We start from the raw sequence: 25,882 nt of genomic DNA, 5'->3' as shown, positions 1-25,882 counted from the left end.
CGTCACCTGCATGGCAATTTAATGCATCAATATCATCAAATCAGTCTTGAATACTACAGTTTTAATATTAATAGTAACATTAAATGTAATCTTAACAAACGGAGTGATAGAAAGAGACATCCAAACAGGTGAAGCAGTAAAATAACTCTCTGGCATTACTGCTAATTTTCAACAGTGTGAAGGGTTTCAAGTACTTCTGAGTATTTTCCCTTTTTATTCAGTTGTCTAGAAAGGTAAGCTGCAGTGTTTTTCTCTACCCTCTCATATTTCACTATGAACTTGTATGGGAACAATACTGAATCCCACTTCTCTATATGTAGCAAGTTAGCAACAGTTTTCGCCAAGTTTATTATAGACAGTTTTTAATGGCTAATGTTTAGGTAGCAATGAAAAAAAAAAAGATAAATAGGAAAATTATCACAAGGCCAAGAAATAAAGCCTCTGTTTCAGTGAGTGAGTATTTTTTCCAGTGTCATTAACAAATATTATGGTATAAGCTGTGGTTTTATTTTCCTTCCAGACTTTTTGAACTAACACCGAGGCCAACTGAGCTAGTCTTTCTTTGATTCTAAAACAGCATCACACTTTGGATCAAAAACTATAATTATTTTATCAGACGCATACCTCTCAACTTCTTAATGCAAGAAAACTGGACAAAGCCTGACAGTAGGGGGACAAAGACCCAAAAATAAGGACACATTTTAAATATTGCTCTTGTAAACTTAGAAAGTTGCTAGAATAACAGGATTTGTGTTAGCTTGCATTTTCTGAAAGATATGAAGTCTTTAATTCAAATGCATGTCATTATTTAGTGACTTTAATCCTTAGATCATCCCAGTGATTTGTCAAAAAAATACAATTTTTATGAGGAACAGACCAAAAATATGAGGCAAAACCTGGACATTCTGCAAAACCCTGTACAGCTGTGAGGTATGAAGCTGTTTCTCTATTAAGACGAAGCACTGTTTCTCATCAAGTTGTCTCACTGATGATAGTCCTGTAATAAAATTCTTGAAAAGATGAGCACTACAGATTGTCCTTAAAAGACACCTCTGTCCCTCTTTCTAGGAAGTAGAATATTATTTAGTGCCTCATCTTTGTTTGGGTGAGTTGATATCTGTACTTCATAAAAAAATAAGAACATAAAAACTCCATACATCTTTATCAGTTTTACATTTTCGTTGTTTACCGCCATGCAGCTTTAGATTTGACACATTTACTACACCATCGTTTCAATCTCTACTGTTTGCAATTCTTTGTTTTACTGAGATTGAGGAACGTTATTACATTTTATCTGCCTTTTTAGGGGGTGCACACTGACTATCAAGAAAATTACAGCCAGAGATAAACACATCCTCAAAAGCTGATAGAACTGGAGGAAATGGTGAAGGTTCAGGAAATTTCTTCTGTAGCAGCAAAATTTTCTGAAAGACTCAGAAACCACAGTGCACTTCCACTGAAAACAGCGAAAACACTAATACATTCTGGAAAAAAGTCTCAAAGAGGAACCCCAAAAGAAGAATCAACAACTGAGCTCTCCTTTGAGCCTGAATCAGAAAACTGATGAGAAAACATGCGTCCCTTCATCTTCCTGTCCAGATTCAGAATCTTGAATCTCTTCAGAAAAAAATTATCCTTTCTTTTACCAGAAAGCAATAAATAAGAAGGATCAAAACACTGAGTAAAACCCTGAGCCAGACCCAGTAAACTACTCCTGTCTAAGTAAATTTGAGGAAGAGCAGATGCATGTTTAGTTTTCTGTTTACTTTTGACAGACATAAATGGGGCCAGCAGTGTTATAAATGGCAGCAGCGAATTCCACAGGGGTGGGCACAATATTCTGAGAAAACAGAGAAGCCTTCCCTATTCCCTCTGTCAAGACCCACAAAAGTATATCAACCTTGCCTGCTGAAGGGACCACAACAGCAGCAGAGGACATGGCTAACCCCCAGTCTATAGTGGATGTAGGTGCTACGCCAGTAGGGTCTGGGGTGCATGATGTGTGATATAAGGTACAACAAATAGCCCCAGCAGAGTCACCCACTGTGGCTGAGGTAAACTGTTAGCCTGCTGTGGTGGCAAAGAGTGTTTGCGTAACTGTTTCTTTTTGTGTGGCTGGGAGAAGGAACGACCATGGGACCAACAGCTTGCTCCATGATCTTGCCAAAAGTGGTGCCTCTTTCCCATGGAAAACAAACAGCAAAAGCCAGTAAAAATGTATAGTCTTTAAAAGTCACTTTTTCACACAAAACAGAGTAAAAAGCACTTTAAATCACTTTTCCAGCCTCAAAAAGTAAAATAAGCACAATTTTTCAACAAAAATAATTTTAAATACTTTAAAAAACGTTTAAACTGATAGGAAAAAAAAGAGTTCTCTCATTTAAAAGTACAATACAGTCTTGTGACAGTTCATTAAAACACAAACTATTAGCTTTAAAATAACTTTCTTGAAGATGAAAGTATTAATAGTAAACAAAAATAATTGAATGGAAGTTTTTTCTCCCAAAGGAAACTTATCTGCCCAGCAAAGTAACAGCACAAGCCATCCATTGATCCTCAGAAGCCCCAGAGGAAAGTTCTCTGGCATCAGTAAAGCTCTGAAGGGCTTGGTGCCCAAACATGTCTTTTAGTCAGCTCAGCTTAAGCTAACAGTTTGGGTGCATGGAAGGTGCCCTGAAGTTTGGAAGTTGGCTGGCTGCTATATCCTTGGCAGGATATAACCCATATAACTAAGGCTACTGCAGCCCTGATAACTATTCTGAACATAATGTGTTTTCTTATAAGTAATTCATAAGGAATCTTATAAATGTCACAGGTATGTTAATTTGCATGGTCATATTATGTCATACTGCATAGCACCAGAAATTCATAAAGGCATAAAATCTGTTGCTGTTCCAGTGTATCAGGAACAATGTGAACTCACATGACCAGTAATGATGCTAACCATCTGTTCTCCGAACACTTCAGAAATACATGGTCACATGCATGCAGAACATCTCTGAACATGAAGCATTTCTAAGTAAACTGGTGTGAGCTGTACCACTCATTGTTTCGGAATCATATCTTCATTATTTCTAATTTCCAAGAATGAGTTGTGACCCTTATTTTTCCTGTGGTTTGCCACATTTTTGGTACCAATGAATCATCTACTGCAAGTGTAACAGTATTTTTTTTCCTAAAACAATGACTACCTCAAGTACTTACTGAAAAATTAATACAGGCAACATCAAATGTATTTTAAGGAGCCATTAAAGATCCTGGTAAGAAAGAAAATTTGCTCTCAGGTACTAAGAAATTATTTTAAAGTAAAACATTGCTTAGAATCTCCAGATAATATAAAACGCAGACCAGTTACATAGTATAACTTAAACAAAAAAAAATAAAAAATCAGGCACCTTTTACTGTTCAAAAACTTTAATATGTGATATGGATTCAATGGAAGTAGAAACAAGAGCTGTTTTAACAACATGAATACAGCCTGAATGGTTTAAAAAGGCTGGTGTACATGAATAAAGTAGGACTACAACTCAGCTTGCCCATGTCTGATTAGTGGCCCAGGAACCAGAGAAGCAGATGCTTGGGGGAGAGGAGTAATGAGGCATAGCATACTTGCTTCTACCAGTGTGGAGGGAGTGGAAAGTGTGTGTGGGGGGGCACCATGGTGAAAGTGGGGATCACTGATGAAGGCAGCAATCAGCACAAGTGGGACAGGACATATCACCATAAAGGCAATTTATGCCTCCTTGTAGAAACCCAATGCAACCTGCACTGTGTGACATCCTCCACTGTGGGTGGTTATGCCTATGCATTGATTTATACTGCATCAAATTGCAATCACAAGAGGCAGAATTGGAGCCAATGCAGTCTCCTTTCCTTGCTACCATCCCAGTCTCACTGACCCAGGTGCATCACGTGCCATGTAGGACAGCCAATAGCTTAAGTAAGGGGGAAGGATGATCTGAGAGTTGATGCAGTAACAGAAGTATGTAAGAAAACAGATGCTTATCTGCCATGGGGATACACATAAATTATTTCTGGGGGAAAAATAAAAACATATGCTAACCTAGCAGCCTTACAAGCCTCATCTGCAATGCCATGGAATGTATTACAACTGACCTCATAAATTACAATATCAAGAATTTTATTAGACATGACCCCAGCAGTTTGGCTTTGTGAAGGCTAGATCCTTTCTACTGAATCTGCTAAATGCCTTTGAATGGGTTATAGAGGCTTCAGATGGTGGCTATGCCACAGCAGCAGTACACGCAGTGTATCTTGATCTGTGAAGGCCTTTGACACCAGTCCCCATGCTGACATCATACAGAAGCTAAATGCTTTAAAAGTCAACCCACATATGGTAAGATAGATAGCAAACTGGCTGAAAGACATAACCCATGTATGTCTTTCATTAAGTGTGAGCTGCAGATTCCCTGTCACAAAGTATGAGGGTGAGTGGTGCTGTCCCTCAGGGCTCAGTGCTGGGACCTCTCCTTATTGGCATTTATTTCTTTGATCTCCAGATAGACAGAAAAATACCTCTGGCTAACAAAGCTTGAGGACACTGCAAACTTGAGGTTATTAAGTTACCATCTGACATCCAAAACCTGCAGAATGAACTCTCTCTAGTTAACTCTTGGTGCACTAAAACTGGGCTCAAACTAGATGTTAAAAAGTATAGTATCATCACTTTTGGAAGACAATCCTGCCCCTCATCATATTGTACAGACAGCATACCACTACAAAACAAAACAAAAATGTGAAAAGGGACCTAAAAACTTGGCTTGATAACTCCCACACTTTTGACCATCATGTGACAACATTTGTCAGGAAATCCCTTTATTTAGTACAGCTAATTGGTAAAGGAATATCATCAAGGTCTAAATAGGTAATTGCTCCCTTTACTAAGCATTAATCAGAGAAATTATTGAGTATAAAACCTGCAGGATGTATCTTACTAAACTTGTCAACCAATTAGAAAGACCCAAAAAGTTCCTAACCAAAAAAAAAAAATGACAGACCTCTATCCCTTTATTCAGTGCCTTATAGACTTACGGGGGGGGGGGGGGATCTGTGTTACCTACTATACCATTAGAGATGCAGTTGTCCTAAATCTCCTTTACTACATGTCCAGTATCTCTGCCAATACTTGAACCAGGAACCTAAATATTTACCAGCAGGTAACTAAAATTTGGATAAGTTAAGAATAAAAAAGTAATTGTTTTTATATCCCCACAGCAATGCATCATGATTTACTGAAGAAATTAACATCAAGCAAGCATCAGTGAAGTTAAAACCATCAACCACGGCAAATAGTAGATTAAAAAATAAACACTTTTATAGGGAAAAAATCATCTCCTTACCGGGAGCTGCATTGCCGTATTCCTGCAACATTAATTAAGTACTCAGATGTTACTCAATCTTAGGGTTAAGGAACTACTATCTGTCTTCAAAATTCAGTCCCCTTGAAGTTGATATACCTAACATTTGCAAAGAAATAGGACTTAGTTTTAAATATTCAACGATGTGGCACTCAAAAAAGTGCTATTTATGAAATACCAGAATCCCACTGGTAACAGTAGCTATTGCTCATCCATGAGGACAGCTGGGTCTTACACTCAGACCCTATCATTTGAGCACATGAACTGTGGACTTATAGACAAAGGATACCATTGGTGGATAAACCTAGTACTGGGCACAGATGAGCATTGCTTGCTGGACTAGTATCACACTGCTAACAGTGGCAAGCACTGAGTGAAGATTAAGTATAAATGAAAGCCTGTTGGAGAGACATGAAAGCCTATTGGGGAGGATAGACTTTCTGAGGCTGTTCTTCATAATGGGGTTAACATACCTGTTCAAATTTAAGTCTTGTTTCTGAGGAAAGATCATATCAGTTGCACAAACTGTAGAACCCTTGGAGGTGACTCTCCAGAGAACTGTATATTAGTCCTATCTCAAGTTTCTATAGCAAAATGTACTGCTTTGGTGTTTACTAAGTTAAGTACAAGGATTTGGTGCACTAAGGAACACTGCTATTGTCATCTCATCTCCTCAGGATCCAGCTGTCTAAACATGGTGACCTGTGAAGTTGCTAGGTCCATGCAGCTCCAATAAACAGAGCACCAGTGAGAATGCCAATTTCTATATTTATAAAAATGTGGTTATTGACTTGAAACAGACCAGTAACCGTAATAATGCCTAGTCTTATGTTGTGCTGCTTGTTTCATACATGGTGTTTATTTTGTATGAAAGAGTGGATCTATTTATATACAAGTGATTCCACAATTTTAGTTAGAGTATGTATGTCAGCTATATGTTTAAAATGCTCTTATAAGGTAGGGTTTCCGACTTTGAACAGTAAGATGATTTGGCAAGTTTCCAAACATTAGAAACTCAACAATACTATTAAAAAAGGCATTGAGAGGACCCAGGCAACACAAAACGACAAAAATGATGCAGCTCCTCCCAGGAGATCAGAGAGGCTCAGGAACCAGAACAGGAACCATTTTGGGAACAACAAGCAGAATTTTCACCAGCAGAATCAGAACCAAGAGGGAGATACAAGAGGCGGACTTCATATTACCAGCATCCAAAGAACTATTAGATAACTTTGGAACTGCAGGAATTGTGCATGAGGCATTGCCTAACATTTTAACTAATGCCAATAGTGACTACAAAAGTATATAACTTTACAGGTATTACATTCAATAAAAATATAGTGAGACTGTGGAGTAAAGGGCTCACTTTTGTCCCTACAACACATGCTAGAATTGAGACTTGAATAGTGGATTTAAAATGGTTCTTAAGAAAGCTCAATTTCAAACTGTTGTTTAATGGTGTCGACAACAATCACATTAGTAATATTCTAATAAGAAGTAGAGTTTTTAACCCTGTTTTATCTACACCTCTGGTTATTTTTGAGAAGCTATGTGAATTTAATTTCAGAAAATTGCTAAGGGGTAAAAATGTTCACATGAGTGAAACTAATTTGACTATTTCTGAACAACGCTTACTAGAAGAACTTGTGCAAAACAAAATGATTAGAGTCATGAAGCCAGATAAAGGGGGAGGGATAGTGATTATGAACAAAGGGAATTATCTTAACAAAATGTTTGAACATGTACTAAATGAAGATTTTTATGAGCAAGTATCTTCGAATTATATTAATTCATGTTATTCTAGAATTTGATTTATTTTATTAGACATGTTGTAACAAGAAGAAATTTCTAGAGAAGTGTATGAATTCTTAGAAGTTAAATTCCCTGTGGTCTCCCCCTTTTTGGGACCCCAAAAATACATAAATGTTTGTGGGAGCCTCCTATGAGACCTATCGTGAGTGCTAGAACTTCTATCATTCACTCCATGGCTGTATACATAGACAAAAAAGTAAAAATATTGGTATCTGGTTACCCCCATGTTATGAAAGATTCTTGGGATTTTTTGGAAAAATTGAGAAAAATTAAATACAGTACTAGTTTAGCGTTTGTTACTATAGATATAGTAAATTTATTTAATGTTATCCCACAAGATGTTGGGAAAGAAATGTGTCATGATTTTATTCATGAATCTGATCATTTTAACACTAATGAAATTAATGTGCTTGATGCATTGTTAGATATGGTTTTGAAATATAATTTTATTCATTTGGATGGGCAATTTTTTCAACAAAAAAGAGGGGTGGCTATGTGGGCAAGCTGCGCCCCAGTGTTTGTGAACATAGTATTACTTCAATGGGAAAAGCAGTTTATATTTAACAATGAAAGTGTTCCACCTTATTTATATGTGAGGTTTTTGGATGACATTTTTATTGCTTGGGATGCTAGTAAAGTAGACACTGATAGATTTTTTGGAATATTTACATTCCACTACCTCTTACTTAAAGTTTACATACCATTATAGTACAGTAAATATTAATTATTTGGATGTGTTTATTTACAAGGATGACATGGATAAAAGTATACAGGAAAGCACCATACTCTAATAACCTTTTACACTACAGAAGTTGTCGCCCGATGCACCAAAAGAGGGGAATCATTAAGTGGCAATATATAAGGTTAGCCCATATAATTTCTAGAGAAGAAATGTTTTTCAAAGAATGTGTAAATTTGAAAGGAATGTTTACAACTAGAGATTACCCACCCCCCCCCCCCCCGGATTTAGTTGATTTAATATGGAGGGAAGTCCTTCAGAAGAGACAGCAGAAGGAGGTGATTCCCATTTTGTTAGATAACAAAACTTTGGTTTATCAGGGAGAAACAAATGGTGAGTACAATTGTTCATTCATTACCACTTTCACTGAAGAATATGGTTACATTCGGAATATTATTAACCAAAAATTGGCTTGTTTTTCAATCATTTATTTATTTTATTTATTTATTTATTTTACATTTGTTAACCGGGCTAGTCCAACTGGATACATGTCCATTTTCAGTGGAGGCCCGGGGAGAAAAGCTCCTCTACAGTACTACTATAGTAAGACTAAAACAAAACTTTATCAGAATATATCAACATATACAAATAATATCTAATAACATATACTTTAAACCTTCTGTTAGAATTAAGAACATTTGAGTACAAATATGAGGTACAGTAAGGAGTCTCTCTATTACTTAGAAAAGTATACAATATGACAGTACAGATAAAGTACCTAGTTAGTCTAATACATGTTTAAAAGAAGATGGAAAGTAGAGATTTAGTTCCTTTATTAGAAGTGAGGTAATAGAAACAGCTTTGTAGAGAGTTATGTAGAGAGTTAGATATACGAGATAAAGAGAGAGTGGAAAAAAAATCTCATAGCAGGGAGGTATGAAAGGTTAGTCTGGGTTATTGCAAGAGCAAAGCCAGTGGTTGGAAAAGAAATGTTTAAGTTTAGTTTTAAATAGTGGGATTGATGTTTGAGTGGTGAGGTCTTGAGGTAGTTGATTCCATAGTTTCCCAACTGAGTTTGAGAATGTGGAGTCACCTGCTGAGTTCTTAGAAAGAGAAGTATGAATCAGTATTTTGTTGGAGGAGCACAGGTTCTTCAGATTGCTATAGGGTTTTATGAGGGTGGAGAGCATTGGGGTATTGTCTGGGTGGTAAAGAGCTTTATGGGCAATTGTAAGTTGGTTAAAATGTATAAGGTTAGGTAATTCTAGCCACCCTAGTTTTTTAAGGTTAGAACAATGGTGAGTCCTATATGGAGATGCTGTAGCAAATCTGGCAATATTATTATAAGACGTAGTTAGTTTGGTAAGATTATATTTAGAAAGGTTTGTATAGATTGGGGAGGCATATAAAAGGGAAGAGATTAAGTGGGTTCTAGCTATAGTGGTTCTGGCTTCAGGAGTAAGGAAAGATTTAATTCTATACAGAGAGCCTAGTTTTCTGTTAGTTGATTTTATTGTAGAGTCAATGTGTGTGTCAAATTTGAGTTGGTTGTCAATTGTAATGCCTAGTAGTTTGGTGTTATTGTCTGGGGAGATAAGGATGCCATTGTTGGCTGTGAGAGAGAAATTAATGGAGGGAGACAAGATGGTGGGTGTAAAAATCAGGAGTTTGGTTTTCTTTGGGTTAAGGAGGAGACAGTGGTTGGAGAACCATTGCTCTATGGTAGTGAAGGTATTTTGTGTAAGGGAATAAAGTTCTGACTGTGTTGGGGCTGAGCAGATAATGGTTGTATCATCAGCATATTGAATGCAAGTTGATAGAGGAGTAGCTAGGTAAAGATCATTTATAAAGATGGAAAATAGTAGAGGGCCTAAGATAGAGCCCTGAGGAACTCCTATAGAGGTGGGAAGGAGATCAGAGAGATGGTTATGCCAGAGTACTGCCTGTTTGCGGTTATTCAGATAGGATGTGAACCAATTTAAGGCTGTATTGTCAAAAGAGAGGGACTTTAGACGATGGAGGAGAAGTTTGTGGTTGACCATATCAAAGGCTTTGGATAGGTCAACGAAGAAGGCTGAAGAGGGTATGTTATTATTGCGGTTATTATTTATTGAGTCGATAAAGGAAAGTAAGGCTGTAGTAGTGCTATGGAAAGGGCGAAAACCATGTTGGCACTTAGCTAGGAGGTTATTATTTAGCAGGTGATTTAGTACCTGTTTGTGGATGCATTTCTCCATTATTTTTGCAAGTGGTGATAATAATGCTATTGGACGAAAGTTAGAATACTCAGTAGAGTCACCACCTTTGAATAGTGGGATAATATAAGAGATTTTCCATAATGATGGAATTGTGCTTTCATTTATGGTCCTGTTAATCAATATGGAGATGGGGTAAGCTATGGCTTTTGCACCAATTTTAAGGAATTCTGCTGGTAACTTGTCGGCTGAGGGAGTTGTAGGTTTTAATTTTTGAAGTAAGGATGATATATATGTGGTGGGTATGGGTTTGAGGTGGAATGGGGGGGGAGTGGGACCTTGCTTTAGCAGTTTGGAGGTATCAGGGCTTTGTTGGTTAGCTAGCTTTAGAATGGCAGAGGTAAAGAAAGTATCAAAGGCATTAGCTGTTTGTAATGGGCAGTCGGGGTTTGAATCAAAAGGATTTGGTGTGGCAACTTTTCCTGGTGATAGCAGTGTATTTATGGCGGTCCAGAATTTATGTGGTTGGTGTAGGGATGTTTGTTGTATCTGAGCATAAAAGTTCTTTTTGTCTTGTAGAATGGCTTTTTTTGTTAAATTTCTTTGTTCTCTGAAAATAAGGCGATCAGTTGTATTTTTAGAGGTACGCCATTTTATCCAGGCTTTGTTTCTAGTAAGGATTAGGTTCCTGGTGGCATTAGAAAGCCATTGGGCTGTTTTAGATTTAATTCTTATAGAACGCATTGGAGCGTGATGTTCTAGGATTGTCAGAAAAGTATGATTGAAGTAGTTAACCGCTTCGTCTATAGGGAGAGATTTAAGAGATGACCAATTAACTTGCATAAGTTCATTTTGAAACAGAATGGGATCTAGGAATTTTTTGCTACGGGATGTTATGACTTGTGTGGGGATGGTTAAACTTGTTTTATGCCTGATGATATATGTTAGAGAGTGGTCGCTGAAGTCATCTGGGAGAGTCCCTGTTGTATACTTTAGCTGGGGACTGTTTATAAGTATCCAGTCAAGTATACTTTCTTTGTTATTTTGTTTGTTTGTTCTTGTTGGAGAGTTAATGGTTTGAGTAAAGCCATGAAGGTTAATAAGAGTGGGTGGATTGGTGTATTGACATAAATTCCAGTCAATATTAAAATCTCCTAAAAGAATAGTTTCTTGAGGGAGATTTAGTGAAAGCCAATTTAATAGGTCTTCTAAAATAGTGGGATTTTTTCCTGGGGGAAGATAGGTGCAGATAATGTTAACTGTTTTGTGAGGGTTGAGCTGAAGTTTGGAAATAATTATTTCTACATTATTATCAGATGGAAGAGTATGATTTTCTTTGCTTATTTGCAGTCCGGTTTTATACAGAATTGCTACCCCACCACCTTTTTTGTTTAAGCGGTCTTGCCTGAGTATGTTATAGCCAGGGGGGGTGATTTCATTATCTTTAATTGTAGGTTTGAGCCAAGTTTCGGTTAGGCAAAGTATATCAAACTGTTGGACATCTAGGAGGGCATGGATATGTGGTATTTTGTTACAGATGCTACGTATATTTAATTGAGCAATTGAGAGTGATTTGGGGGGTTTGGTAGATGGTGTTGGTCTTGTAAATAGTTGGTGGCTTTTAGAGAATGGTAGGGGTGAGTTAGGGCCAGGGTTGGGGTGGATATCACCATGTATTAATGAGCAGATTAATATAGGGTTGTAAGATTGAGAAATTTTGTGGTAGTAGTAAAAATGTTTTTTAAGGCTATGAGTAGGATATTTGATGTGAAAAAGTCGGTGATATTTAGCTTGGAGGTAGGAAGTTTTGTGGATGGTGTTGAGATAGGTAATTGTTAGAGCTGGGGGGATATTTGGGTTACTTTGTGTGGAATTGTTAGAGTATAAGGAAGGGCTTGTTCATAAGAGGTGGAGAAATAAGTAGAGATGATGATGGTTAGGAAGGATATAAGTAGCAAAGGTTGGCATTGGTTAGACATGTTTAGAGAATGTATAACTGAAATAGAGTGGGAAGATAGTGTGAAGAGTGGGAAGGAGAGAAGATAAGTGGAGAAGGGAGGGGCTGGTTTTAGAAGGTAGGGTAGGCAGGTAGGTGAAGTGGGGAGGGGCTAGGTCTAGAAGGGGTGGGGATAGATTAAGAGGGGTGTGTCTATGAGGGTATAAAGGTAGAGGTGCTAGGGGCGGGTGAGATTTGGGGGCAGGGAGGGGAGCGGAGTGAGCCCGCAGGGCGAACGGAGCGGGAAGAAACAACTGAAGGAGAGATAGGAAAGTAGACAATCAGTAAAGGAAGGTGAGTATGGAAGATAGTTCTGAGATTGAAGGAATACAGACTAGGTACACTAGAGAAAGACAGTAGATTGGAGGAAGGCAGTATAAGAGTATAAGCAGAGAGTATAGAATGGAGAAGGAGCAGGTCCAAGTATAGAAGTAACAAAAAGGCAAGTATGGGGATAAGAACAGAACAATATGAAGGGAGATAGGCAGTAGGTCAGGTAGGATAAGGCAGATGGTGAGTGTGGAAATAGTAAAGGAGAAGCAGAGGTAGAGAAACAAAGCTAAGAAAAGGCAGAAGAGGAGAGTGCCACCTAGCAGATAGCACAGGTGCAGTAGAGGGAGAGTGGGGAAACTACTGAAGGTAAATAGAGAAAGTACAAAGGACTGAGAACGGTGAGCAGGGAAAAGGAGTTGGGGCAAAGGGGTAGTGGAGAGACTAAGAAAGTAAGCTACTGGCTGCTAGCAACACAGGCTCAGGCAAACTAAAGACCTTGGTCGGAGTATCAGACAGGAAGCCTTTCACAGCAAAGGGACAATGCCCATAACCTACTTTATTTTTCTTGATAGAGGGTACAAGGTAAGCCCATATAATTTCTAGAGGGATATCTGACATTTTGGGAACCAAACCAGTGTTTGTCACTAGAAAAGCCAAATGCATCAAGAACATGTTAGAATCAGATGACAAAATATATGCTACCATTAGTGAAAGGACTTGGGGTAGTAATAAATTTGGTGCGTGCAATTTGTGCCAGTACATTTTAGAGAAACATGAGGTGCTTATCAATGGTATGAAAGTAAGGGACACACTTTTTTTGTAATTGTAAATCAATGGGAGTGATTTATGTGGCTTTATGTAAAATGTGCCCAAGTTTTTATGTTGGGAAAACCATTCGTAGTTTTAAAGGACGTATTTATGAACACATTTATGACATAGGAGAACTACCAATGTATTGTATTGTCATGTAGAAAAACATCCAGATCATGTTTTTTTATTTTTTGGTATTGACACCATACAGTGGAATTTACTGAGGGAACTGTGGCGTGACATGGTAGAACAGAGGGAGTTGCATTGGCAACTGAAATTAAATGCCACCTCACCCCCAGGTTTGAATGAGTCTTTATCCATAGCTTGTGTTTTAAGACTTATGTCTCACTATATATAATGTGTTATTATGTTGTACATTTTAGGTAAACATTAGGTTAGGTTTTTTTCTTAGTATATATTTGTAAAGACTTTTATGTATTTTATTATATGAGCAAGAAGCCTTTAAGATTAGAATTGGTAGGTGTGTTGATGGGTCATGTAATTTTATTGGTGGGTTATTTAAACTGAATTTTTGTTCATGTTTTTTATTCTGAAGAAGTGTATCTTATATACACATGAAAGTGCTTAATTCCTGTAATAAAACAGTTGTGAACTGGTTGTGGTCGTTTTCTGTTTGGATTCCAGCAGTTGGTTCATTAAAAAAGGCATGCAGGATAGTCTAGTACATCTGGAATGACTGAGCTCCAGCCATTCTTCTCATGAATACAGAATGCAAAGTGTTGACATAGTGGTCAGTGGATGTTGAGTCATAAATCTGATCTGGGAAGATCTTAAAAAAAAGTCTTGATAAAGATAAGTATGTGTGAATGACGAAAGGTGAGGTGATACAGATAGGGACACAGAGTACATTTTAAAAGGCTTTGTACTTTCCTTGAAGGAAAAATTGAGTTTTAGATGACAAGAGGATTGGTTGAAATGAGTAAGCAAATGGAATGAAGCAAGGGTTTACATTTCTTTTTTGGGCCTACTATGAATCAGAATAGACTACAGAATGGGTAGTTATGTCTGCATTCTGTTTTATGTTTATTTAATGATCTGAGAATGATTTTCCTGATAATGTATTAACACTAGGAAAGAAACAAAAGCAAAATAATTTGTCAATAACCACCTGAAAAGGTACAGTTTTTGTTTACGTTTAATTAAAGCAGAAGATATGTTTTAATAAAGGAAGACCTCTCAGAAGGGTCAGTAAACCACTTTGTTCTTTCCATGTTTACCCCTTTGGACAGTGTTTTGGCATCTTTAGTTGTATTTACTTATTTACTTTGTAATAAATGAAATATACTAACTAACCAGTTATTCTGCCAAATGTCCATTTCAAATGTTCTGTCTCTGCTGAGTGTTTCAGCCCTTTTGACTTTCAAGGGATAAACAACAGGAGTGTCCACTGACTTGTGTTGTATTTGCCCTATATTTGAATCCTTTGGTAGCAACAGTTAGATGGTTGGATTTAAGATGATATCAAATAAGTAGAAAGAATGTGAAAATGCTCTTATTTGCTGCATTAATATATCTGATAAAACTAGATCAGGATATGAGGTCATATATGAATTATTTAATTAATTTGGTATTTTTGGTTTATAAAGTAACAAGACAAAAACAAGGGTAATACAAGTAAGTTATATGCTTTCCTGATCTTTGATAAGGAAATTTGCTTACTTATGCCTGGCACATTAAATAAAGTATTTAGAAATCTTGTTAGGTAATACTCTTGAAGAATACATCATTTAGACATATGTGGAATTAAAGATTAAAAAAGGAATTCCAATGAATGGAGATGACTGGTTTAGAATTTGGACAGGCCCTTCTGTTACTTTGTGCTACCCCTGTTGTATACATTTCAGATATTCCCTGTGGATATCTCAAACATTTTTTTTTTTTTACAAAATGTGAAAAATATGATGCAGGAGTTTATTTGGGATGGATGCAAGGCTTGATTAACTTAGAAAAAACTTACATTGTCAAAAGAAGTGGAAGGACTTAATGTTCCATGTGCCTGTCAGTACTATAAAGCAATACAGTTAAAATGATGTACTTGGTGACTACGTAGCTACATGAAGCAAACTGGAAAAGATTAGAAAGTCTTAAAAGTGCTAATTTAGAGGTGTATGATAAGATACCTGTGTGATTATATAGATAACTTGATTGTCTTTATGTGGTAATGTTAGTGGTAGGTCTTTGAAGAATGTCTTAGTGTTGTTTGAGAGTAACCCCTGGCTAAATTTGCTATTACTCACTGAAAAGAGAATACTGGGAATATAAGGGAAGAGGGGTTTAAAGAAAGGAAGAAGAGTTCTTGGGAACATCTGTGGCTTGGTTCAGCTGGGGTACAAGACCACAAATTCAGTTTGCGTAATGCTTAAAGGATATAATATAATACAGTAGTGGACACTGCAATGATAACGGGTTTTACAGAGTTATTAGCTACTACACACTACACTTTGTAAGACTAGTTTGGTAACTAGAGTGGGGAGTGCTTTGAGGGAAGTAAATTGGTAAAAGAAGACAAGGTTCTTAAACAAGGGTATAGAAGATGCAACCTGGTATAGAATTTATCATGGTATGCTACAAAATCTAGCAAGTTTACAATTTTCCTTGAAAGAGTTTACACAATTATGTTTAAACTCCACAAAGGTTAATAAAGACACTTATAAAAATGCTGACTGTCAATGTTGAAGATATAATGATGATGGTGTGAGTTCTTGGGAACAAATTTTTGGTCATGTATTAAGTTGAATAATTTTAAGGAAGATTTGTGTCATCTGCTGAAAGCAGTATTACGGAAAATATAGAACCCCACAGTTAATTAATGTTATTAGGCTATGAGAAAATGTAATATGAAAAATGAGTGCACTGTATTGCTTTCATCAATGACAATAGCTGATAAAGCTATTACAGAGAAACGGAAATCAACAGTGATTTCTGAAAGTGGTAGATGCAGTTGGGATAATGGATGCATTTGCTAACAGGGTTCAGCCCAGACATTAGTAGTTTATTGGCCATTTTGAGCAAATTTTTGTCTCTTTCATTTTCCTGCTATGTAACCCACATTAGCGCAGTTTTGCATGCCGGGCAGCACCGGTTAGCTAGGGTATAACTATTCCCGGCTCCACAAAGTCTACTCTTCAATTTTTCCCTTGGAACGAGACAAACTTTCAGCTTAAGCACTCAAACTATTCACTTCTCAGCCCAGCACTTGCTCAAAACTCATAGCAAGCACTAATAAACCTTAGCACTAGATCCCCCCCCATACTGTAGAGAAGGACAAGGCTCTCTATTTGACCTTACCAGCCAATCAATAAAACAGCTCACTGTACCTATCTAGGCATGTCCAAAGGGCAGTTTCAGGTGTACTCTCTGGTCCAACTGGTGAATCTGGGCATTTTGAGGCAATGTTACAACTGCCTCATGTACACAGACAACCGTCTCCTCCTACCACCAAACACTAATACATGTGAGAGATGCAATTATACAGCCAAACTAGAGGCTAAGCTCTCTCAACCCAAGACTGGACCAGACAGTCAAGAGGAGAAGGGAATTACTTGCATGACACCACCAGTCTCACACAGACCTATGAAACCAGCACCGGCAAAAAACACACATAAATACACAAAAGCTCTAAATAAAAATCTGCAAAAGCAACAGAGACCTCCAAAGCAGACATCCAAGCAACCTCCACCCCCCCCATCACAAACCATGAAACACATACTTCACAAAACCAGTGTGCCACACAATCACAGCCCTTAAGGCAAAATAGCATACCCAGCACACTAGTAATAGGTGACTGTATAGTCAGGCACACTGACGTCCCACTCACTAGGCTGAAAAAGGAGAAGGTTACTGTAAGCTGCCTATTGGGTGCCAGGATCCGCCACATAACACACGCACTCAGGTCACTCCAGAACAAGTACATATATGACTCTGTCATTGTCCATGTTGGTGTGAATGACCTGAGCCTTACCTCCCTGTACTACATGAAAAGAGACATGGAAAAGCTCTAAGATCACGTAGCCCAGGCCGGTATGACCCTGACCCTGAGTAGCATCCTGCCATCACCAAGAATGATATCATGGTATAAAGAAAAAATTAGCAATTTCAACAATTGGCTAAACTTTGGGTGTCATTCAACGGGGATCCAGTGCCTGTCAGCCTGGGATGACATGCTCGACAAGCCACTCCACTTTGCTAGAGACGACTTGCACCTGTCACCTTTAGGCTTTCGAATACTGGCCAAGGCTCTTGCCACTCCCATAGTGCCTTTTTTAGGCAAGGCTCAAAAGACAAACCCACCACTGTAAATAGCACAAGTAACAAAAACCTGAGGGTAATGCTACTCAATGCCAGAAGTCTAAACCTCAAAATGCACGCACTCGAGGCACACCTCAGTATGGAGAAAATCGATATATGTGCAGTAACAGAAACCTGGTTTAAGGCTCCAGAGAGCACCCTAGCACTACCAGGCTACAACTCATGCCATACATTTCGGCCACAAAACTGGACCGAAATACAAAAGGTATCCATATTCATCAAGGATACCCACACCTCCAGGTTAGTGGCACAGCACGATGCTTCAGAGATCATCCATGTGCAACTAACGACGGGCAGAACTGTAATTCAAATTGTAGCTTGCTACAGATCACCCTCCATATCCTAGGACCCCCATTCTGCATTTATGGAAACACTTGGAAACAAAAAGGTCTTACCAAACACCCTGATATTGGGTGATTTCAATTACCCAAACATTAACTGGGAGAACTACTCAAGTACTAACTCCCTTGCCCAACATTTCCTAGAATTTATAAACTCAAATGCCCTGGATCAACTGGTCAACACCCCCACTAGAGGTGACAACATATTGGACCTGGTCATCACCAACATGGGAAACCGGTATTCCATACCGGAGGTCAACCCCTCACTGGTTAGATCTGACCATAAACTAATCACTCTGGATATCCACATTCTACCCCAACCTCCGGTCAAAGAAACCATTGTGAAAAACATTTCAAAAGCAAACTTCACGTTACTTAAGACCGAGGTGGAAAGTTTCAAATCCCCCATGCAAAAGGATAATGCTGCCCAAGCTGCAAAATCCTTTACTAATGCACTCTATGGGCACCTACAAGAATGCAAGGTTTGTGCTATCCCAAACAAAACCAAGATTCACTCTTCCAAGAAAAGGAAACCAGTCTGGTGGACCCCTGCCATAAACAAGCTATACAATAGAAGGAGGAAACTAGTACAGAAAAGAGTAAAATCCCAAGAGGGGAAGACATCCCTGATCAGTATCAGCAAGAAACTACGATCCCTCATAAAATCATCCAAGGCTAGCTTTGAAAGAAAAATTGCCAAGGACTCCAAAGATAACCACAAGGCATTCTTTAGCTATGTCAAGAATCTAAGTGGTAATTCCCAGATCTGCTCAGAGTTAGTGCAGAATGACACAAAATAAACTGAACTGACCGATATCACCAACATCCTGGCAGACAGGTTCAGTGCAAACTTCACCCCCCTCTCACCCCCTAAAAGGGCCCATAACCATACCAGAAGAATGTAGTGCCCCTGAAATTACAGACACTCAGGTTAAAACAGTCCTCTCCAAAGCCAAAAACACAGCAACAATGGGACCAGACGGTGTCCCAGGCTGCGTCCTACATGAGCTCAAAGATGAACTAACCCCTCACCTAAACACACTGTTCAAACTCAGCCTCTCCACAGGATACGTGCCCAGTGAGTGGCACACAGCAACAGTTATTCTGCTCCACAAAGGTGGAGCCACAACAGACCCTGGGAACTATCGCCCTATAAGCCTGACTAGCTTGGTCTGCAAGGCTATGTAGCGCATCATCATGGATCTCATTAACAGAGACATTGGAAACCTCCAAACACTGAACCCATCCCAGTTCGGCTTTGTTAAGGGCAGATCATGCCTCCTAAACCCGGTGGACTTCTTTGATACAGTTAGACTATAGACGAGGGAAAGGTGGTCCACACAGCCAACCTAGACCTCGCAAAGGACTTTGACACCATTCCCCATTCTGGTATTATAGACAAGCTCACCAGCCTGAACATAAACCCCTACATCACAAGATGGGTTGCCAACTGGCTCACGGACAGAACCCACATGGTAAGAGTTGCGGGAGCTAGGTCTGACTCTAAACCTGTTACAAGTGGTGTTCCCCTGGGCTCAGTCCTAGGACCCCACCTGTTTGGCATATACTTCTCAGAGGTACAGACAAGCACAGGAGGACTATGGCTGACCAAGTTCACAGATGACTGCAAACTAGGGGCTATAATTGACTCTCCGACTGACACAGACATCCTCCAAAAGGGTCTCACTGAGACAGATACCTGGTGTCAAAACCATGGCCTCAAGCTAAATGCCAAAAAGCGCATAGTCATCCCCTTTTGAAAAAACAAAGTACCCACAAATTACCACATAGGTGGTAGCCCTCTAAATACGGAAGATGAAATAAGGGATCTGGGGACCCAAGTAGATAGTAATCTCTCCTTTGATAATCACATTGCCAAAGTGGTTAGAAAATCCTTCTATGTGGCCCACTTAATCACAAAAGGGTTTGCATCCTGATCGAAAGAGTTCATTGTGCCCCTCTACACATCACTCATCAGACCCATCATAGAATACAATGCCCCATTTGGAATGTACCTTACAAGACACCTGCAACAGCTGGAAAGACCACAGAAGTACCTCACCAAGAGGATCACTGGCCTCAAACAGATGCCCTATGCAGCTCGACTGAAGAAACTCCAGCTGTACTCGGTTACATACCACCTACTCAGAGGTGATCTCTGCCTGACATACAAGACCATGTCCAACCCAGAACTGATGGACATGCTCCACCTAAAGAAAACCATATCCCCTCGAGCCACACATTCTAGGCATCTAAACCTCACCACAGCAATAAATAGGACGTACTGGAGGGATAGATTCCTGTCCCAGAGACTTCCCATGCTCTGGAACAAGATTCCAATCTACATTAGGCAGAGCTCCTCACTAACATTCTTCAAGAGAAACCTTGATGAGTGGATAGGAAACAGGAATTTTACCCTGGGGAATCGGGGATCACTTCAGTGGCTCTGCTGGACAGAGGCACAGGGAACTAATCTAAGGAGGCAGCGAAAGACAACACATTCCGGCTAGGCTTATAAATGCCTTTGGGCAGATAGTCTAGTACCTACCTATGAACCTAGGTAAGGTCTTCTTACTGAAAAGACTTTATGGACTAAGAATGCAGCAATAGTCTGGCATACATTTAAGGATATACTTTAGAAATGGCTTTGATATATCCAGATACAGCAAATGTGAAAAGTTAAAAAAATATTTCAAGCTGTGAACTGGTTTATTTTTGTAGGAACATATTACTTTTCTACTAGTACATTGCTGCATTTGAATGTTTTAGAATATAATACCATAGACATTTATTATTTCTGTTATTACTTACTGAATTATATTGTCTAACTGCTGATAAATAATTGGAAGACTTTGGAAGACTAATAACTTTTGTTTGTAACAAAACCTGCTATGCAGACTCTAGTATTTTGATAATTTGGCTTTGTTCAGTTCATTGCTGTTATTTCTATTGTTATAGGTTTGAAATATCTGTGTTTTTAAATTGATATTAATTCCATAGCTAAAAGGTGAAAATGTATCCTGATAAATCCACCTTATAAGACAATAGCATCCAATTTATGTTACAGTATTATACTGATAAATGTGTGATGCCATTTCAATTGCTTTTGTATTTTAAAAAAATGATTTTTTATCTGTTAAAAGTAAACAAAAGTCTGTCAGACAGTGGCCTTCTTTATAACAAGAGGTCCTTGTCTTTGGAACTGAAGCAAGACAGAGGGTAAAGGTAGGAAAGAGAGGTAAAGAAACCTCAACTGTGGGCAGCTGTACCACATGGAAATGTCAGCAATTTTTGTATGTGGATGGATGGCTCCAAGATGGGACTACTGACTTATCTCAGGATCTATAATTAAACCAAACCAATATTTACCCTTGAATCAAGGGACTGCTAATGGCAACACACTCCCATCATTACTTAGTAATATGCAGTAGCACTAAAGGACAGGCTCTTGCAATACTATGTTGACTGTAAACCACCTGGAACATCAGTCAAGAAACCCCAGACCTGCCAATATATTTTCTAAGGACAAAACTTGATAAGCTGCTTCTATATTGGTTATCTTACCTAATACCATGAATAACTGCATGAAAGTAAGCACTGAGAGTAACCAGAAGATACTTGCATCTGATCTCCAAACTCCATTCTAGATATTATTTAGGATATCCAAACCATCTTATCATTACTGTGTCATACTTATTATCATTGTGTCATCTGTGTAGGCTGACACAACTGTTTACCATGCGTGACTTATACTTATAGGGAAGGCCTTTCCATTAGTGCAATTAGGGTTGGGAGGATGGCCTTACAGTTAAGGTGTATGCCTTACAAACACAAGGTACAGGGTTTGAGTCTCACAAAGGATAATTGGCTAGGCTTAAAATGGCTCTCAAGGGCAGTTAGCCTAGTACTAATATATGAACCTATATATATGAACCTAAATACCCAACTCACTGGTATTATTTTGCTCAAATATTTAAAAGTCATTATAAGGAGAAGAGAAGTCATAGTCTGCCTGACTGGATGGTATCTTTTTGTCATCTTCTCACATCCCTATTGAATTCTCTTTCACATTCTATGAAGTTGTACTAGAAAAGTGGGACAGCAGTTTTCAGTGGCACAATACACAGTTCTTCCTGAATCATTAATAAAGTCATAGGTTCATTGGAGGTTACTAGGCTAGTGGTTCTAGAGCCTTTACAAGCTTGGCCATGTTAATTCCAAGTTGCTCCAATTTTCCTTGGTTAGATGGACACAATTTGCCGAGCAAGTCAATGATCAACATCGACTACCCCTGTCCATGAGGGACATGGGTGCCATCCCTGGGGTAAATTTGCAGTCTCCCATCCATTTGTCTAGATTGAGGATCTCTGCTTCATGTGAATTGGAAGTTTATTCCAGAAGAGCAGCAATCTCTGTGAGAGATATATATGTCTCTCCAGCATATTCTGTTTGTGTCACAGGCTAGGTTAAGATCCCTAGAGTGAGTGACCCTCGTGCCATTTGACGTGCAGATGTGCAGCATTTCCATCAGGGCAGGGTTGGAGACTGCCGTGTAGGTCAGGCACAAGTCACCTCTCAGCAGCCTATAACATGCAGAGTACAGTGACACAGCTTTCACTCTATCCAAATATGTCATGGTTTGGAAGCCCTTCATTTTCTTAGTGAGAAACCTCTGTGGTCTCTCCAGCTGCTGCAGGTGTCTGGTGAGATATTTGCAAAAGGGAGCATTGTACTTTATTAATGGTCTGATAAGGAATGAGTACAGTGGAGTTTTAACATCCTTAGACCTGGATGCAGTGCTCTTACTTATGATTTGCACAATGTAGAAGGCTGAGAAATAGATTCCAGACAGTAAAGTGGCCAACACAGATCTATGTGGTATACCTCTGGGGACGGGTCTACTGGTAGAGGTGGAGTCATCAACTTTGACAGTATGTGTTCTGTTGGTGAGCCAATTGGCTACCCATCTAATGACGTTAGGGTCATTCCCCAGCTGGGAGAGTTTCTCAATGATACCTGAGTGGGGGGTTGTGTCAGAAGCCTTGGCTAGGCCTTACCTTCGTCCAGAGCTTTTGTGACTTTCTTGAATAAGTCTACTAGGTTTAATAAGCATAATCTACCCTTAACAAAGCCAAACTGGGTTGGGTCTAGAGTTTGAAGGTCACCTATGTCCTTGTTGATAAGGTCCATGATGATTGTTTCCATGGCCTTGCAGATTATGCTGGTTAGACAGGGTTCTATAGTTCACAGGCTTGGTTTATGACCCCCCCCCCCTTTGAGCAAGGGGATTACTGTTGCTGTTCTCCAGTCTGCTAGAACAAAGCCAATTCTCATACTATGGTTAAAGAGAACACTAAGTTGGTCCACTAGGTCCTGTTTTAGATTGCTTAGTAAGCAACCTGGGATGTTATCTGGTCTCATTGAGGCCATATTTTTGGCCTTGGAGAGCACAGCTATGACCTGATCTCTAGAGATATTAGGCAGAGGACTGGTGTCAGGTATGCTTTGAGATATGGCTGATGATGATAAGATGGTGATATCTGTGCCAAATCTATCAGCTAGCAGGCTGCTAGTTTCCTCCAGTATAGTATGAGTGGTGCCATGCACTATCAGTTCAGCACATAGCTGGGCATTCCCTTTTAGATTTCAGACATAGTCAAAGAATGCCTTATGATTATCCTTGGCTAGGGATGCTATTTTAGTTTCATAGTTCATTTCAGAGGACTTTACAAGATTTCTGATTTGCTTGTTCAAGCTAAGGAGAGAATTCTTCCAGTACAGTATACTTGAGGTCTACCAGGGTGACTTGTTTTTTCAGGAGGACATGGTTTTGATCAGGTCAGGTACAGTCGAGTTTATACGGTTGTTTAAGTGTTTATACAGGTATTTGCTTACACCTCTGCATAGGAGTCATTGCTGTTTGTGATTGTGGGGGTATAAAACATTTTATACCATAGCTTAGTAGGCTGTAGTTTGCTTTGGAACAGTTTTTTTGTTCCTGTGGGAGTGTCAAGTACAATAGTTACTTCAAATGAGTCTGATTTATGGTACGAACTTAACAGGGAGGGTATCACACAGGTGGGAGTGCAGTGACCCCTCCCCCATGTTGGCACGTACTATGTCTAGGATATTTGAGCCCCTTGTGAGAGTGCAGACTATCTCTTCCAGAGCATTTGTGTTGGCAAAGTCCAGGAACCTCTGGATGAGCATGTTTGTGCTTATGTACTTCTCCCAGTTGATGGAGGGATAATTGAAATCTCCTATGACTAAGGTGTTGGGTTGTATGATGAGTGACTCCAGTAAGTCCAAATAGGTGGTGTGCTTTTCCATGGTTCATGGTGGGGGACCTATAGCTTGCAATGATGTGGTAGGGTACTTTGCCTATAGTTAACTGGACATGGAGTCGTTTGACATAGTCATACTGTCTGACCAGTCTTCAGGTGAGGTGTACCTGGCTTTAATGAAGATGGATACATCTCCACCTTTGGTTCTTTAACACTCATTTTGATGTCAGAATATTGGAAGCCGTTGTAGCCTTGCATAGCTGAGGTGCTGTCCACAGCTCTGAACCATGTCTCAGTGACCGCACAGTCATCAGCTCAGCATCTTCCAAGGTGAAGAGTGCTTCAAGGGAGTGCAGCTTCCTGTTCAGACTCCTAGCATTAAACAGCAAAACCTTTAGTTTATCTCAAGTGGATTTTGTTACATCGGAAATGTTGTTTTGATAGTGCCTAAAAAAGTCACTATGGGGAGGCAATTGCCTTTGCCAGTATCTGAAAGCCTAGAGGAGACAGGGGAAGACCATCTCTGGCAAAGCATCGTGGCCTGTCAACCATGTCTTCCCAGGCTGACAGATACTGGATCTCCCTGGACTTACACCAGAAGCTAACCCAATTGTTGAAGTTGATCAGTTTTTGTTTGTATTGTGGCATCATCCTGGGTGAAGGTAAAATGCTGCTTAAAGCTAAGACCATACCTGCCTGGGACACGTAATCTGAGAGTTCAGTCATGTCTCTCTTTATATGGTCCACAGAGGTACATCGTAAGTCATTCACCCCAACATGGACTACGACAGAGGCATAATGGTACTTATTGCCGAGTGACTTGAGTGCATGCATGATTTGATGGATCCTTGCATCTGACAGACAGCTGACAGTGATCTTCTCTTTGTCCAGGCTGGGGAGGAGCACATCTTTGTGCTTCACTATGGAGTCGCCTATGACTAAGACATTAGGTTTTGAGGTGTTTTGCTATACCAGCTTATTTGCTGAGACACTGGTGTATTGTGTTATTATGTGTAGTGGTTATTATTTGCATAACAGTGTCTGTAAGTGGTTTACATTTGGGAGGCCTCTGATACTTTGGTAGGCTTGTTGTGAGTACCTCCACATATGTGGGTTTATGTGTTATGACCTTTTGTGTGAGAGGTGAAGTGTGTGTGCTGACAACCTGTTTGATATGCAGTTTGTTGTTACGTGAGAGAATTGACTCCAATTTCATAGTGTAATTCCCTCTCTCATATAGGGTATTTGTTTGTTTTAGGAGTAAGTGGTTGTCAGTGTACATGAGGCAATTACTACATTGCCTCAGGATGCCCATGTCAATCAGGCTGGCCAGAGAAATGATGGGAAACTGGCCATCCATTGTTGCAGTTTTTTTTTTTTACCGTATGTACTATTAGGGAAGGGAGTGGGCTAGTTAGACTACGTTTTTGCACTAGGATGAACAAAGGAGCTTGTTCTGTTGAAGGCTAGGGATGATAAGTGTGACAATGCAGCTCAGTGCGCAGCTTAGTTAGCTGTAGTGCAGCAGGGAAGCTTGGGAAGGTTCCACTGACAGATGTCTAATGAAAAATTGTGTTCAAGGCCTTTGCATCCATACAGGACACCGCTAACCCTCGCCAATCAAACATGAAGCTTAAATACAGGAGAAAATAAACACTTTTAAGTTAATCTACTGGTTTAGTGCTCAATAACAGGCTAGGTTCAGCAGATCTGAATCTAGACCATGCTATCTAGGCTAATAATACAGTTGAAATCAAGTGCAGAAAATGATGCAGTGATAAACAG

The 25,882-nt window shown here is 39.3% G+C and overlaps 1 protein-coding gene across 1 annotated transcript in view; it reads left to right on the top strand.

Annotated features, from left to right (window-relative positions):
* Positions 1-25,882, top strand: part of DBNDD1 (dysbindin domain containing 1) — a 561,031-nt gene that overhangs the window by 297,963 nt on the left and 237,186 nt on the right. The gene's annotated exons all lie outside the window — the stretch shown is intronic.

This window comes from Protopterus annectens, chromosome 8.part1 (assembly GCF_019279795.1).
Source record: "Protopterus annectens isolate FY-2018-M chromosome 8.part1, PAN1.0, whole genome shotgun sequence".
NCBI classification, from domain to species: domain Eukaryota; kingdom Metazoa; phylum Chordata; order Ceratodontiformes; family Protopteridae; genus Protopterus; species Protopterus annectens.
Note: the sequence above shows the minus strand (reverse complement) of the source record. Positions and strands in the feature narration are given on the sequence as shown.